Genomic DNA, 16,495 nt, shown 5'->3' with positions numbered 1-16,495 from the left:
AAAGTCTGTACCAAATTCACAAGGCTGCAGGGTGCTTTCTGGCTCTTATAGATATAATGAAAGTAAAATGTATGTGCTTAATGTAAGGAAAAGATTCATTCATCAGAGCTGTAGCAGCACCTTTTGCACCTGATGTCCTATAAGATCTCTACTTAATAGAAGAACACTTGTGAACAATTGTGTCTTCTGGCCTTGATTCAATAAGGTGACTAACTTTACAAATGTGAGTAATACCACTGACTTCAAGACAGAAGCATGCTGAACTACCTTGCTGAACTGGGGCCAAGAAGCACAACTGAACATGTAAGTATTCTTCCATTAAGTTCTTTGCTGAATCAGGGCCTTTATGTACAAGCCCACATTTGGGGCAATTTAGAGATATACCATCCTAGGAGTACCTGTGAGAGGCAACTGTGCTTTCACCTTTAGTATGTTCAAGTCCAGCCCACACTGGAAGAGACTGAAAGATACCATCATTTTTTGTACATCACCATGGTCAGTGGCCTGCGTGAAATGAACTGAGTCTCAGTCCAGTTTATTGGGGTCATGTGTCCATATCAATATTAAAAGAATCAAAATCGCCATAATTTGGCACCATTATTGGCAGCCTCCATAAACACCAACACAGTTAATCCAGCGAGAAGCAGTTCTCCATAAAGAACCCATGAACTGAACATGCACAGAGACTGTTCTATGCTCATCTCTAGAGATGGTCCTGTCATGCTGGATTGAGAAGGGTTGTTGACTTTTTCAATATGTATTCTGGTCCTGTTTTGTGGGTAAATAGACTATTTACTATGGATAATCTGGCATCCCTTTGCCATCATCAGATTGACTTAAACTCAAAGATATAAAAAGATATAAAATTTAGAAGCTCCTGCGTTGTTCCTTAAATTCAAATTGGAAGCAGTGTCAGTTACTGCTGGAACCAAGCGCTACATTTCAAAGATCAATTAATCCTGCCCTTAAAGGAACGTTTAAATAATCTTATTGTTAGCTAGTGCTCTTAGCAGTTGCACAATATTTATGATTGGTGTCTGCTCCAAGAATCAACAAACTGCACATTATTCCATTAGTGATTTTACATTTTCTACAAAGCTTTGCAATTTTAGCCTTATTTATGTTAATGTACTAATGCATTATTTTACATATTTACAATATGTTCTTCCATCTGCCATGAACAGTGATGTAATGTTTACAAATCATTTTTATGAAAAAGCAATGTCACACAGACAGTCTACTCTGGGCACAGGCCTGTAGTCCATACTCGGGCAAAACTCCCACTGAGGTCAGGACTTCAGAATTGAGGATCATCCCCTCTTCTGCCCCATCCCTCCTTCCTCTCTCCAGTAACAATTATGAGAACTACAGCTGCAATAGCAGGGTGACTTGATTTTTACAGTGAAAAACCAGAACAAGTGTAGCGGCAGGAGGGAGTGCCCCAAAGGCAATGGTTTGGGTAGGTTGTGTGGGAGGTGTGCATAAGAGGGTTTGGGGAACAGAAGGAAAGATTTATATTAAGGGGAGTGGGGATTTTTAATGGAAGACATGCTGAGGAGGAGAAGAGGGCAAGGTAATGACATGCTACAGTCCCTGATTGGAGGTGATCCATCATGCATATATCTTCAGCCAAGGTGCGTTAATTTCCCTGGTTGTTCAGCAGCTCCTTTGGATAGCTAGATTATGCAGGGATTTACAACAACTGGGACAAAATAATTTATGAAAAACTGACAAAGATACCAGAACAAGCCCTGAAAACAGTGACCTGCCTGATTTTCAGAGACAGTCATCCTAGGCAATACTTAACTACATTAAACATTGTCAGTGTTATGGTGGCCCAACATCAAATCTGTCTTGCCAAGGTATTTCCAATAGATTCATAGATTCTAGGACTGGAAGAGACCTCGAGAGGCCATCGAGTCCAGTCCCATGCCCTCATGGCAGGACCAAATACTGTCTAGACCATCCCTGATAGACATCTATCTAACCTACTCTTAAATATCTCCAGAGATGGAGATTCCACAACCTCCCTAGGCAATTTATTCCAGTGTTTAACCACCCTGACAGTTAGGAACTTTTTCCTAATGTCCAACCTAAACCTCCCTTGCTGCAGTTTAAGCCCATTGCTTCTTGTTCTATCCTTAGAGGCTAAGGTGAACAAGTTTTCTCTCTCTCCTTATGACACCCTTTTAGATACCTAAAAACTGCTATCATGTCCCCTCTCAGTCTTCTCTTTTCCAAACTAAACAAACCCAATTCTTTCAGCCTTCCTTCATAGGTCATGTTCTCAAGACCTTTGATCATTCTTGTTGCTCTTCTCTGGACCCTCTCCAATTTCTCCACATCTTTTTTAAAATGCGGTGCCCAGAACTGGACACAATACTCCAGTTGAGGCCTAACCAGCGCAGAGTAGAGCGGAAGAATGACTTCTCGTGTCTTGCTCACAACACACCTGTTAATACATCCCAGAATCATGTTTGCTTTTTTTGTAACAGCATCACACTGTTGACGCATATTTAGCTTGTGGTCCACTATAACCTCTAGATCCCTTTCTGCCGTACTCCTTCCTAGACAGTCTCTTCCCATTCTGTATGTGTGAAACTGATTTTTCCTTCCTAAGTGGAGCACTTTGCATTTGTCTTTGTTAAACTTCATCCTGTTTACCTCAGACCATTTCTCCAATTTGTCCAGATCATTTTGAGTTATGACCCTGTCCTCCAAAGCAGTTGCAATCCCTCCCAGTTTGGTATCATCTGCAAACTTAATAAGCGTACTTTCTACGCCAATATCTAAGTCGTTGATGAAGATATTGAACAGAGCCAGTCCCAAAACAGACCCCTGCGGAACCCCACTTGTTATACCTTTCCAGCAGGATTGAGAACCATTAATAACTACTCTCTAAGTACGGTTATCCAGCCAGTTATGCACCCACCTTATAGTAGCCCCATCTAAATTGTATTTGCCTAGTTTATCAATAAGAATATCATGTGAGAAATATACCTATCACGTTGATATCTAGGCATACAGAACCTGAGCCAAAACCTGCCCTTACTAGTACTGGATGCAACCATACTGACATCACTGAGACAGTGCTGGGTGCAAGTGAGGGCAGAATTTGGACCACTATTCTGCAGTTTATGCATAGACTTCAGAGACCCAGGACTCCATGTAGATAAGATAATCATCTTAATACTTATGTTTAGTGCTGAATGCTAAGATCATATTGCTGCACGTTTGGATCATTCCTGGAGTCTGGCTAATATTTTTTCCTCTGTACAATATTTCCTGTTTTATTAGGGGTAGGAATATGTGAATGGGGTGATCTGAGTGAGCTCCAGGGTATTAGATACTGTAGGGTCTTGGGTAGCTTTAATTTACATGATTAGCTTTTTTGTGTGTGCTGAGAATAGAAAAGACTACACAACCTACATTTTTGGATGAATTCTATCCAGAACTTAATTCTTCCTTCCTTCTCACTTGAAAATTCCCAAAATCTTATCCCTACATTCCCATCTGCATGCCTCGATCTGAAAGTGGACATTTCTCTGAGCTATATGTAACTAGAGGCAGTAGAATTACAGATTTTACACAATTGCAATGACAGAGTAGAGGAAAACAGCTCTCATTAAAAGTAAAAGCTGAGACAAAAATATCACAAAAATATCACAAACTTGATTGAACTGATCTCCAGACTCATGCAGAATTAGCACAGATTTCTAAAACATTCTGAGTTCAATACAAAATAATGTTAACCACTGTACTGCAGTGTTAGAAATGCTACATATTGTACATGCCATTTTAATATGTTATTTCCAATAATAAAACTGGTGTATCTGTAGAATGTTTATTTAAACTGATTTTAGTGACAGCACAGGGGTCCTAAATCTTTGCTTTATGGTTCAGCCAGTGGCAGAATAAGCTCTGCCCAAGGAACACACTTCAGCCTTGTTTTACCACAACCATATGTAGTCCTTGGCTTCTCTACTGAGACTACTAACAAGGGGGCCAACTGTCTTGTAAACCCCCATCATCTAGGAACTGCATTGACATTGACAATTCATTTCCCATAGGCCACTGAACAGACATCATTGTAATGAGTTTCAGTCTCTATTGAGATGGCATGGATTCAACCCAATGACCTGGAGTTGAAATGCACTGTAACCCATTTCCAATCCCCTGAGCATCAAGTCCCATAAACTATTGGTAGACTTCAAGCCACATTCTGCAACCTCCCCCAAATTGTCATGTAATTGTTTTTTCAACTGGCTGTTTACTAATCTTGAAAATCCTGAATGCATTTCTCAGATCTAATGTGTTCTCTCTTTCCAAGGCTCTGGATTGTTTGGAAACCAATTGACCATGTGTGTCATTTATTCCAAAGTAAATGTTTCTAAATCAAACTGATTTACTGAGCACTTTTAAATGGTCCAATGTTTGTAAGTGCTACTTAGAGTCTCAATTAATATCCATCTTGCTATTTTGTTCTAAATGTGTTGTAAAGAGAAATTTTGCAGGGAGAGAAAAAGGCTTGATAATTTGATATACCACCTATTATGCCACCCAAAATGAAAATTAGTTGTATCACATATAACTTATGAATCTTCTCTAAATTATTGGGAATCACTTAAGCTTAAGGAGCACTATGAGCCTTCACTCTCAGCCATGATCTGTTGCTGATGGGATGATATATTATTTGATCAACTATACTATATCTAAAAGGATAAAGTTTAGCAATGGTAAAACGTACAGTTAATGTTTCCATAAGTAAACTAATGCAATGACTCTTCTATTGTGGGATTGATCCTTATAGTGCCTGCTCCCAGTGCAGTCAAATGGCAAAATTCTTATTGACTTGAAATGTGAGTGAGGTCTGGTCCACAAGGTCCTAGCCAGAATGCTATTGGTTACCTTGTTAAAACAAATCTGGTGGTTATACGTTCATGCTTGGTCCTACGTTTCTCTGAAAATGTCTGCTCAGTGTGCAGCAGCAGTCAAAAAAGCTAGCACAATGTTAGGACCCATTAGGAAAGGGATAGATAATAAGGCAGAAAATATTCCACTGTATAAAGCTATGGTATGCCAACACATTGAATAGTGCCTGCAGTTCTGGTTGCCACATTCGTAAAGAGATATTAGAACTGGAAAGTACAGAGAAGGAAAACAAAATGATTAGGGGAATGGAACAGCTTCCATATCAGGAGAGATTAAAATGACTGGGATTGTTCAGCTTAGAAGAAAGACAACTTGTGTGTGTTTGTGTGAGAGTGAGAGATGGTAGAGGTCTACAAAATCATGAATGATGTGAAGAAAGTGAATAAGGAAGTGTTATTTACTCATTCAAACCAGGGGCCACCCAATAAAATGAACAGGCAGCAGGTTTAAAACATACATAAGGAAGTACTTCTTCACACAACACAGAGTCAACCTGGGAACGTTGCAAAGGCCAAAGTATAACCGGGTTAAAAAAAAAAATTAGATTTCATGGAGGATAGGTCCATCAGTAGACCAAGATGGTTAAGGACCCAGTGTTCTGGGTGTCCCTAAACCTGACTGCCAGAAGTTGGGACTGTATGACAGGGGATGAATCACTCACCAAACTGCCCTGTTCTGTTCATTCCCTCTAAAGCAGTGGTTCTCAAACTAGGGCCGTCGCTTGTTAAGGGAAAGCCCTTGGCGGGCCGGGCCGGTTTGTTTACCTGCTGCATCCGCAGGTTCGGCTGATTGCGGCTCCCACTGGCCGTAGTTCACCGCTCCAGGCCAATAGGGGCTGCAGGAAAGGCGGCCAGCATGTACCTTGGCCCATGCTGCTTCCTGCAGCCCCCATTGGCCTGGAGCCAGTGGGAGTCGCAATCAGCCGAACCTGCGGACGCGGCAGGTAAACAAACCGGCCTGGCCTGCCAGGGGCTTTCCCTGAACAAGTGGTGGCCCTAGTTTGAGAACCACTGCTCTAAAGTATCTGGTGCTGGCCACTGCCAGGAGAAAGAATACTGGGCTAGATCTACCATTGTGCTCACTCAGTATGGCCATTCTTATCTGGTTTAAACGATCATGCTCATGAAGATTAACCAAGAGTGATCGTCAGGTGTAGGTTGTGGATCCATTTTCAGACACATCAGAAAGGAAATGCAATTTCATCAGCTGTAAAAATCCAGTTGACAAAGCATAAAGTGAATATCAGAAACCATGCACTTCTTTGGTCTGATGGATTTAAGAATTCCTTCCAGTAGTTCTGAACTCTTTGTCCTCAGGGATTTCCTTTTCATTGGATAAGAGGCAACTCCCCTTCCCAAAACAGTAATTTTCTCCTCCCGTATGGAAAATGTTTCATGGTGGGGATAGCACCCCAGAAAACTGCAAGCAGTTGTAAACCATGCAGAATTCTCAACACATCATCCCTTTGCTAAAGGAGGCATGTGCAGATCCAGAGAGGGGCAAGTGATGTGAATGCCCTAAAACCAGTGGGAAAATCCCCACAGTTCTAGGAGGGTCACATGCTCACTGCTGCTCTATTTTCCCATATGCCTCCCTTCCCTAACACAGACTGACTCACTGAGAATCCATGCTGCCATTGTCTCTCTATCTATGCCTGTGCACTTCCCTTCTTTCTGAGCAGCACTAGCTCCAGTCAGAATTTCACATGTATGACGTGGCTGCTCTGTTGCCACCCCTTCCATTAGCTCACCATTCCCCCCTAACCCATAGATCTCCAATCATGCAGTGTTCACATGGAGAGTCAGTAAACTAAATGCATTCCTACTGTAACTTCATAGTGGATTTAGACCAGAAATATATTTGACTTATTGGCTTCAGTGGGAGCAGGAGCCTATTATTGGGCTTTTAACTCTTAAAATGGGTAGACCAGTGCATATGCGGGTCATGCTTTCCTGAAGAACTCTTAGTGATATTGACAGAAATTCAGTAGGTACTTTAATTCAAATAAAAGTGACTAATTTTATTGTTGGTTCCTATCATATTTCTGTAATATACAGATCTGCCTCATACTACAAACTCGGACTTTGCTGTTAGCACTCCACATAAGAACCTTTATTAAGAGTGTAAGTATGTACAGGGACAGAAAAATGAGAATGTTTTCTGCCAAAACCCAGCTGATTTAAAAATAAATATAGGAAAAATACTGCTACCTAATGTAAATTTTGTTTCTCTTCAAACACAGAAAAATTAAACACCAACTCTCAAAATGTGCTGTCTGACTCAGGTGTTCTTACAACAAACACTCTTAGTGCTGAGGTACCTGGCTGATTTAAATTACGAGTTTCTTCTTAGAAAAAAATATTTGAAATATTTTGTCTTGTTCACATAGTTTTATTCCTTATCAGTGACTAGAATTTCCTCTATAAGTTACTCATTTAACAGGCAAATTCTGCAGGAAAACAAAGTAAGAATTTCAGTTGTCTTATAGCTGCAAACACATTGAAAGCAGTTACTAATTATTATTAATACATTTGTATAGCATCAATGTGCTATTATTTTATTGGAGTAGCAGCTACAAGCCCCCATCATAGACCAGGACCCCATTGTGCTAGGTGCTGTTCAAACAGAACAAAAAGATGTTCCCTGAAACAAACTGTTTACATTCATCTGTAGCATGCTAGATGTTTTACAGATGTGTGTGAAGACTAGGCCCCAGCCCTGAAGAGCATACAGTATTCAACTAAAGGGGAGAAGAGAAACGATGAAAGCAATGCAATTGAATGGGAAGACAGACATCTTGTTAGTTACTCAGGTGTATTTTTTTTTAAATATATAAGCTAGGGCTTGTCTACAAGGAGACTTTGTGTGTGGCAAACCAGGATGTGACTGTACAGCACATTAGTCTCCCATGCACTAAATGTGGACACTGCTATTGTGCACTAACAGTTACATTGTGTGCTTTCATGTTGTAGACCCTTTGTAGATACATAGAGTTTAATTCATAGTTTAGGGCCAAAAGAGACCATTAGAGCATCAAGTCTGACCTCTTGTATACGAATAGCCCTTAAATTTAGTAGTAAAAGATAATCAGCCTTTTTTAGACTGACAAATAGTTTAAAAACATCAACAAAAGAGATCTAAATATTTTACAAACTTCTTTGTACAGACTCTTAATTAAAGATGAGTTCAAGCTGCAAAATTTGGATCCAGATTTTGAACTCTAAGATTTTGGTGTACTTGGAATTTGCGTAAAGATAAATGGGAGTTGTGGGTACTCATCACTTTTGAAAATGGGGTTACTTATTCAGATGCTTAATCTGAGATGCCTAAATCTGAAAATGTTGGCCCTTGTACATATGTTTTTTAAAAATTCTCTCCCATACAGCCCAGTGCTCATCTCTGCTGGAGTCCCAAGGACAAAGAGGCACAAATGAGATACCTACTGTAATATTTTTGGAAGACTACTAGAGACAGGCCCAATCCTCAATGTTTGGATCTTGAGACAAACTTGAGCCACAATTCAGGGATGTTCGGATTCACTTTTAACGCCAGCAAACTCAAAAAGAATCCATACAAGACCCTAGTTACAGCATATGCAAGGTTTTCTGAAATGAGACTATATAGCGATCTTACATTTCCTTGATCTTGGCATTTGCTTCAGTTCTGCTGGCAGAGCACTCTAATTGTAAGGGGCACAATAGGCAATGCTCTTATCTGTGATTAATAGATATGATCTTTTCAGAGTGATAAATACAGGTAAGTAAAGTATCTATAACTGTATTTATGCTACATCATAGATCAAAAATCCTACAACCTAGACATGATAATAAGCCTCAACTGGGTGTAATAGTGCTGCCTAAGCTTTTGGAAAAGCACTGCTCATTATTCTGCAACTTGATTTTTTGTGGGACATAGGGTGGTCAGTGCCGCCAAAGTATTGAAATGTTGACTTTATCCAGATCTTTATTCTGGAGCTAATTTTATTTCTCCCATATTTCCCTTAAAGATTCATTTTCTGGGGAAGCTTCTCCTGAGGCGCTTTGACCTCTGACCAATGAACCTACTGGACATCTGTCCGTGGAACTCTGAGAATCAGCCAGTGGGGATCCTCAGAGGTTCTGATCCTGAGAGCTGCTGACTTGATTAGGAAGAACATCACTGAGGTTGAGGCTCAGAGCAGGGAAATTTGCACCGTCCTACCAGAGACACAGCAAGTCTCCTTCAGCCTAGGATGTAGCTGAAAGGTGGGAACCTGCCCCTTCATTTTCTACATAATAATGTTCAATACGGATAGGTTTTTAAAGAGTGCTTACTATGGCTCCAACTATGTTCCTACTGATACTGAGCTCTTTTGAAAATACCAGTCTGTCACCATTTCCCTGAGATGGCAGTTTGGGAAGAATTTAATATTGACCTTCAAACTCATGATTATTTTTTTTTTAAATCAGATGCTAAATTTTGAGTTGATTCATTTTAATATAACTAAAAGCTGAAATGTCACAAAAATAAACATTGAAATGTAATGATAGTGAGTTTAATTGGTTCAGACCAACGGGTAGGCGTAGGCTAACCCACAAAGTTCAGATCTGGAGAAGACAAAGTTTGAGGGGTATTAAGGCCTTGGGAGGATGGGGGGTGGGCAAAGCCCATCTCTAATAGCATGGGTTTTTTTGTTTGTTTTTGTATTGGTTTATTTACAAGACTGTTTCATGTAATATGAGGCCTCTTGTGAGGAGCAAAAAGCATTAATATGCTAAAGGTTAGGGTGAGCCTAAAATTTCTTGAACCTTTTCATAGCCTCACTGGGGCACAACTTTCCTTTACTCGATATAGTGACAGACCAAAAAAAAGTGCCTGGTTTCCAGGGAACAGCATACATCCATTTAAGAATATATCCATGATCAAGGGCTCTTCCACTGTGCAGGTGGGAGAGGGGGAAAGAACAAATAAAAGATGAAATCTTTGTGCAAATGGCTCAAGATATATGGAAAGGGGGAAGTGACAGTTCTTCTGCCTGTTCCCACTTCTCTGCAAGCCCATGGAAACCCCTCTGCTCACACAACAGACTGAGTCTATTGAAAGGTGCTTGTACAATTAGCAATGGAGCGGTCACAAGCTGAAAGTCTCCTGCCAAAAATGAAGCTGTCACTTACCATTTCACAGGGAGCATTTGGGGCCATATTTCCCCCTTTCTAGTGTAACCCTTCTGCCCATCTAAGTTGGCAGCAACAAGGGCCGGGTTCTGTATCTAGGGGTTCCGTTTCAATAACGCAATGCAAAACCGGCTCGAGCCCCCACCCAGTGACCTGGGACAATTACATACCACCCCCTGGGCGCCTCTAAGAGGCAATACTTCCCCTCTCGCAAGCACGGAGTCTGAGTGTAACAGAAAATGTTTAATAACATGAGGTAAACGACATCAGCATTAAATTGGAAAAACACCACAAACAGGCTTCATGAGCAAAAAACTCACCCCAGCAAATTGGGCTGTGTCCTTTCCCTTTGGTTCTTGAAACCAGAAACCCAAGGATCACCAAAGTCCCAAAAGTCCAACAACCCCCCAAAGTCTCTTGGGTCCAGCAACCCAAGGATCACCAAAGTCCAACAACCCCCCAAAGTCTCTTGGGTCCAGCAACCCAAGGATCACCAAAGTCCAACAACCCCCCAAAGTCTCTGTCCCTGGTCAGTGCAGCCCCAGAGTTCAAGCGGGGGCAGGGGGGAGGCACGCAGGGTGTTAAGGGGCACCTTACATGATCCGAGGCCGACTGGCTGCCTCTCCGTGGGGTTCCGCCGCAGCCTTCTCCACGAGTCACTCCACTCCACCAGCTGTCCTGTGAGCTGCTCCCGCCGTCCACGAACTGCTCTGGCAGCTGCTCCGCTCTGCTCACCAACCTGTGAGCCGCTCAGCTCTGCTCCACTTCAGCCATTCCTTGGGCCGCTCCCACCAGGCTCCGCTCTGCTCGCTGCTTCTCCAGCCACTCCACCCGGCTCACCGACCTGTGAGTCACTCAGCTCCGCTCCAACCGTCCCCGCGAGGCTCCACTCTGCTAGCTGCTCCGCCAGCCGCTTAGCAATATAGCTTCAGGCTCCCCCACTAGTTAACACAGCCTTTTATGATTTCAGCTCTTAGTGATTTCAGCTCAGAGTAGGGGAGCCCCAGTGCTAGTGCACCATTGGCCCAAAGTGAATTCAGCTCAGCAGTCTGTAACGAGACTTCTAATGGAATCAAAGTTAGCTCTGATATTCAACAGTGGAGAGAGGAGGTAGTGCAATTGGTGTTTCAACCCCTCAGAGAGGGGCCCATACCATCAGGTACAAATACCTATCCCCATCCTCTCTCTCTATTCACTGGGTTTTGTAACCCATGCCCCTTGTCAAGCAAGTGCTACTTAGGTAATGGTGAAGGACTCACTCAGTCCTTCTGTCATACAACAGGTTCACTGGCCTTGATTCACAGAATCAGGGTAACAAAACTTTATTCTTCCTGCCCCAATAACAGAGAAACTGGGGATCCCACACCAGCCAAAGTAACCACTTTGAGTTGCTGTTGTTTCCTGCCAGGCGAGTGGGTGTGCCTATGCAAACAAGATCAGCCCCTGGAGGTCTTTTCCACACTCGCCATAATTCACCACCAGATGTCAGGGTAGAGCTCATCCTGACTCTGCTTACACTAGTAAAAAGGGACAGGAAGGGCTAAGGTCCTCAGAAAGTTACAAAGGAAATTAGTATGTATTATGTCATCCAAAAATGAGAGGAAAAAATGGTGGTTGAAAGTGACAGTCGTCAGGATTAAAAACAACCATTAAAGAGATTAAAAACTGTAAATGCTGTGTTATGAAAATGCAGAACACGGCACTACTTTGCATATGGCTACATCTGCAGTAGAGAGGCCTGACATACAGAAATGTGCAGCAACCCTCTCAGTATAGCTCTAACAGTGTACCAGGTGCTTTATGAACTGGTATGACAAGATCCCTGCCATAAAGAGCTGATATCTAAACAGACAATGGACAAAGAAAGGGTGGGTGTGTGGAAGGGAACAAAGCAATGTGATTGGATTGGGAACCTAAGAGCTAATTTGTTAGTGCCCAGATTTTGTTACCAAAGTGCTGTTTAGTGTTTGATGTTCAATCTTCTGTTAATTAACTCATCTCTGCCAGCAACAGAGGATATAGATAGGCCTTTTTTCTGGTAGGGTTTATAGGCTGTGATGTGCATAACTGTTTCACTGAAAAGAGATGCCATTGTAATTCTGTAATTTCCCTTTCATGGCGATGATATATATTTGTTCTTTCTTACGTATTTTCCTTACTATGTAGTGGGGTGGCTAAGGGGTCAGCTGCACCTCTGGTCTCTCCCAGGGATGCTCTTTCCAAATGACAGACCTTGACTTACTCTCTTTCCAGTGGAACTCCATAGTTCACCCCACTTTAGACTGGATCAACATGTTACAAACCCCCCTATTCCCCTGTCCTGCTATGGTTACAATGCAGGTGGCGTCTGGTACTCCCTTGCAGGCCCTCACGAGTGCACACACAGGTGACAGGTTTCGCTACCTTCACCTCTCTCTGGTGGAACCCCAGGGCTCTGCCACAATTCGTGTTCCGGGTTGGCAGCCCCCCTGCTTCCAACCATGTTACCATGAGAGGCCCAATTTCAATTCCTGCAAGACACTTGTTACGAGACTCCCTGGCCTGAAGCACTCCCATGCAGCAAGACCTGGCATTGCAGTAGCGCTGCCTCAGCTTCCCAATGATTTTTGGCCTAATCTATCCACAGATATGATTTGGCCCTCCAGCCAAGCCACTTTAGAGTTCTACTCCTTCCGGGGTAACAGAGTCATTTAGACAAAGGATGCTTCAGCTGAGCCCAGCATCCAGCCCCCTTCCTTACAAGGGAGCCTCAGCTGCAACAGCCTGCTTCAACAGATACCTGAGCTCTAGTCAACCCATCCAGCTGGTCCTGTGCCCATCCTCTTACAAAGGACATTGACCAACCACAGTCCTCAGACAGCTCCTGGCCCTCACCCAGATAGGAGTAGGAGCAGTCTGTCTGCCTTCCTTCCCAATCAGCCCTCCACTGCTGGCCTTTCCTCCTCTTAAGTCCAACACCCAGCACAGGTATAATGAGGCAGGGCTGACTGGCCCCAAGCCTGCTGGCCCTTAAAGGGGAAGGCCACCTTGTTACAACATTCCCCTTTGGGTGCCTGTGACCAGACACTATTTAAAATGACTTAGACCAGCTCCTTCCAAACAGACACACTGTTCATGTGACCAAAGGTACACAGCAAGGAGAGGGGAAAGGACGAAACCCACAATGGGCCTGCACAGCCAGGGCTTGCTTGCAGCTCCTCAACTCTCAAAGCTTAAGCAAGCCCAGTTATCTCAGGCACATCCTCCAGAGCCTCCGCCTTAGTTCCACAGCCCTGATGTATCCTTTGCCTAATCCAGTCTATCTGCCCAGGAAGCTGCTGACCATTTCTGCCTTTCTTCTTTTTCCTCTGGGCCAGGAGTTTTAACTGCTTAGTGTTCATTTGCTCTTAGACTCTTGTCTGGGAAACACAGACCAGTCACCCTGCTGGTGACAGGCAGGTGAGGATTTTTCAGTGACTAGCTCAGCTACTGTTTCTCTCCAGGGCCCCTGATATTCTCTCTGGAAATAGCTTCTGTCTGTCATTGGTTTGTTTCCTGCTTACTCCCCACTAGCAGCCTCCTTTGATTTAACTCCATGTAATCAGCCAGAAAAATATCAAGCAGGTAAACTGAGGCACATATAATCATACAAAATGATACAGCTATCTCCCTCATTGTTTACATCTAACTGAAAAGATATATATTTTGCTCTCTGTGCATGGAAAAACAACACATGCCTTTTGGAAGCAGTGCCTTTTAAGGAGGGACCATGAGAGGGAAGATGTGTGGAAGACCAGGGCAGTAAGTGGGTATATGCATACAAAGCTGTGTGAGGAAAAGATCACAAAGAATGGGGTCACTTTTACAGCTTGGCTACTGAAAGGGGTTGAACAAAAGGAGATGATGAGAGCAGATGTTTTAAAGGAGAGGGAGAGAGAGAGAGAGGCAACAGGAACTAGCAATAGAGTGGATGTCAGCAGAGCAGATATTGGCAAAGGAGAGAAAATAACTGAAGACGACCCCAGAATTGTGAGCCTAAGAGATGGATCAGTGAGTTGAGATGTCAGTGGAAACAGATGAGAGGTGGTGGAGAAGATTTAGGAGAAAAGGTAGGATGTTTAGTTTTGGAGAATGTGAATCTTAATTAGCAGTGGAACATCCAGGGGGAGAAATCTCATACTGGACAGAGGGGTTGAAGCCAGGCTTTGAGAAGCTTTGGGAGATGACATTGACTAAGGAGGGAAGTATAGAAGGAGAACAGGTCAGAATCAAGATGTAGTAAAGGAGGTTAATATATTGTACATGTGCATCAGGTTTTGCATACCTGACAATCTCTTGAGTCTGATCAAATTGCACATCACAAACTATATCAATAAATAACTCTTTATCTCAGATACATATGTGGTGCCAGCACCATAGCATCTGACCGCCTCACCCTCTTTAATATATTGATCTTCCCAGTGCCCCTGTGAGGTAGGGAAATGCTATCATCCCCAATTTACAGATGGGAAACTGAGGCAGAGAGGTCACACAGGAAGTCTATGGGCAAGATCACACAGGAAGTCTATGTCCAAGGTCACACACGAAGTCTATGGCCAAGCAAGGAACTGAACCAAGGTATCCCAAATTCCCGGCTGGACTATCTTTCCTTTCTAATCTCATTCACAACAAGCCCTCATTTGATGAGATGACTGTGCAATTGAAGCATATACTCCAAAACATCTTCAAATGACAGTAGGCAGATTTTCAGCAAGAGAACATGTATTGAAAATAGAAGTTAAAGTACCAATCGGTACCAGATAAACAATGTCCTATAACTCCCATCTGCATCAGCCTTACTGAGCTGGATTCCATAGCCGATTTCACCCTCCAACCATTGAGAACTGCTTCCACGGGTTAGAAGTTGTACATTTGCATCAGAGAGGTTGGTTTCTCTTTTAGAAGACTTAAACATTATGTGTGGGATCTCCATACTATCAGGTTATCCACCCAATTCAAAGTTTATCAAGCAGAGTGATCTTAGCTGTTTTCTCTGTGAATCCAGATATACTACTGCTGTCAAGCCAAAGACAAACTTCACCTGTCCCTTTTGAGAGCCATCATGCATATCAGATGGCAGGATAACATTACACACTGTGTAGTGACAAAACATTGAAAATCAGAGCTCAGACCAGCTCTGCTGAGCAGAACTTATCAATTGGATAGGCTACACATACTCCCCAACTGTGCTGACTACAGCAAGGTCTAACCGGGCAAGCATTCCTTTTGTGATGAAGGAAATGCTTTCCTCTAAGGACACAGCAGCACAACTTGAATCTGTGTGGTCCAGACCAAGACAACTATAAGACACTTGCAGCAAATTGACCCACTAGACTTTCAGTGCTTCAGCATGAAGTGGTCAGATCTGTAATTCAACTCTGGTAGAAGAAAAATGGTGTTCTGTGCAAGCAGAATTAACAGTAACTGCATCGTAACAATGAAATGAACCTAATGGTATTTGTACAGGCACATTACAAGAATCCCTCTGTCCTCAGATTGCACTACACAAACAAGACCACAAAAACAACAAGGAGTCCAGTGGCACCTTAAAGACTAACAGATTTATTTGGGCATAAGCTTTTGTGGGTAAAAAAACCTCACTTCTTCAGATGCATGGAGTGAAAATCACAGATGCAGGCATTATATAATGACACATGAAGAGAAGGGAGTTACCTCACAAGTGGAGAATCAGAACAGGGCCAATTCGATCAGGGTGGATGTAGTCCACTCCCAATAATAGATGAGGAGGTATCAATTCCAGGAGAGGCAAAGCTGCTTTTGTAATGAGCCAGTCACTCCCAGTCCCTATTCAAGTCCAAATTAATGGTGTTAAATTTGCAAATGAATTTTAGTTCTGCTGTTTCTCTTTGAAGTCTGTTTCTGAAGTTTTTTTGTTCAAGAATAGTTACTTTTAAATCTGTTATAGAATGTCCAGGGAGGTTGAAGTGTTCACCTCCTGGCTTTTGTATGTTACCATTCCTGATGTCTGATTTGTGTCCATTTATTCTTTTATGTAGGAACTGTCCGGTTTGGCCAATGTATATGGCAGAAGGGCATTGCTGGCACATGATGGCATATATAACATTAGTAGACGTGCAGGTGAATAAGCCCTTGATGGTGTGGCTGATGTTGTTGGGTCCTCTGATGGTGTCATTAGAGTAGATATGGAGACAGAGTAGGCAACGAGGTTTGCTACAGGGATTGGTTCCTGGGTTGGTGTTTCTGTGGTGTGGTGTGTAGTTGCTGGTGAGTATTTGCTTCAGGTTGGGGGGCTGTCTGTAAGCGAAGACTGGACTGGCCTGCTTCCCAAGGTCTGTGAGAGTGAGGGATCGTTTTCCAGGATAGGTTGTAGATCGTTGATAATGCGCTGGAGAGGTTTTAGCTGGAAGCTG

At 42.8% G+C, this 16,495-nt stretch overlaps 1 long non-coding RNA gene across 1 annotated transcript in view; it reads right to left on the bottom strand.

Moving 5' to 3' along the window:
• Positions 1-16,495, bottom strand: part of LOC128845053 (uncharacterized) — an 88,275-nt gene that overhangs the window by 56,805 nt on the left and 14,975 nt on the right. The gene's annotated exons all lie outside the window — the stretch shown is intronic.

Source organism: Malaclemys terrapin, chromosome 11 (genome assembly GCF_027887155.1).
Source record: "Malaclemys terrapin pileata isolate rMalTer1 chromosome 11, rMalTer1.hap1, whole genome shotgun sequence".
NCBI lineage: Eukaryota > Metazoa > Chordata > Testudines > Emydidae > Malaclemys > Malaclemys terrapin.
Note: the sequence above shows the minus strand (reverse complement) of the source record. Positions and strands in the feature narration are given on the sequence as shown.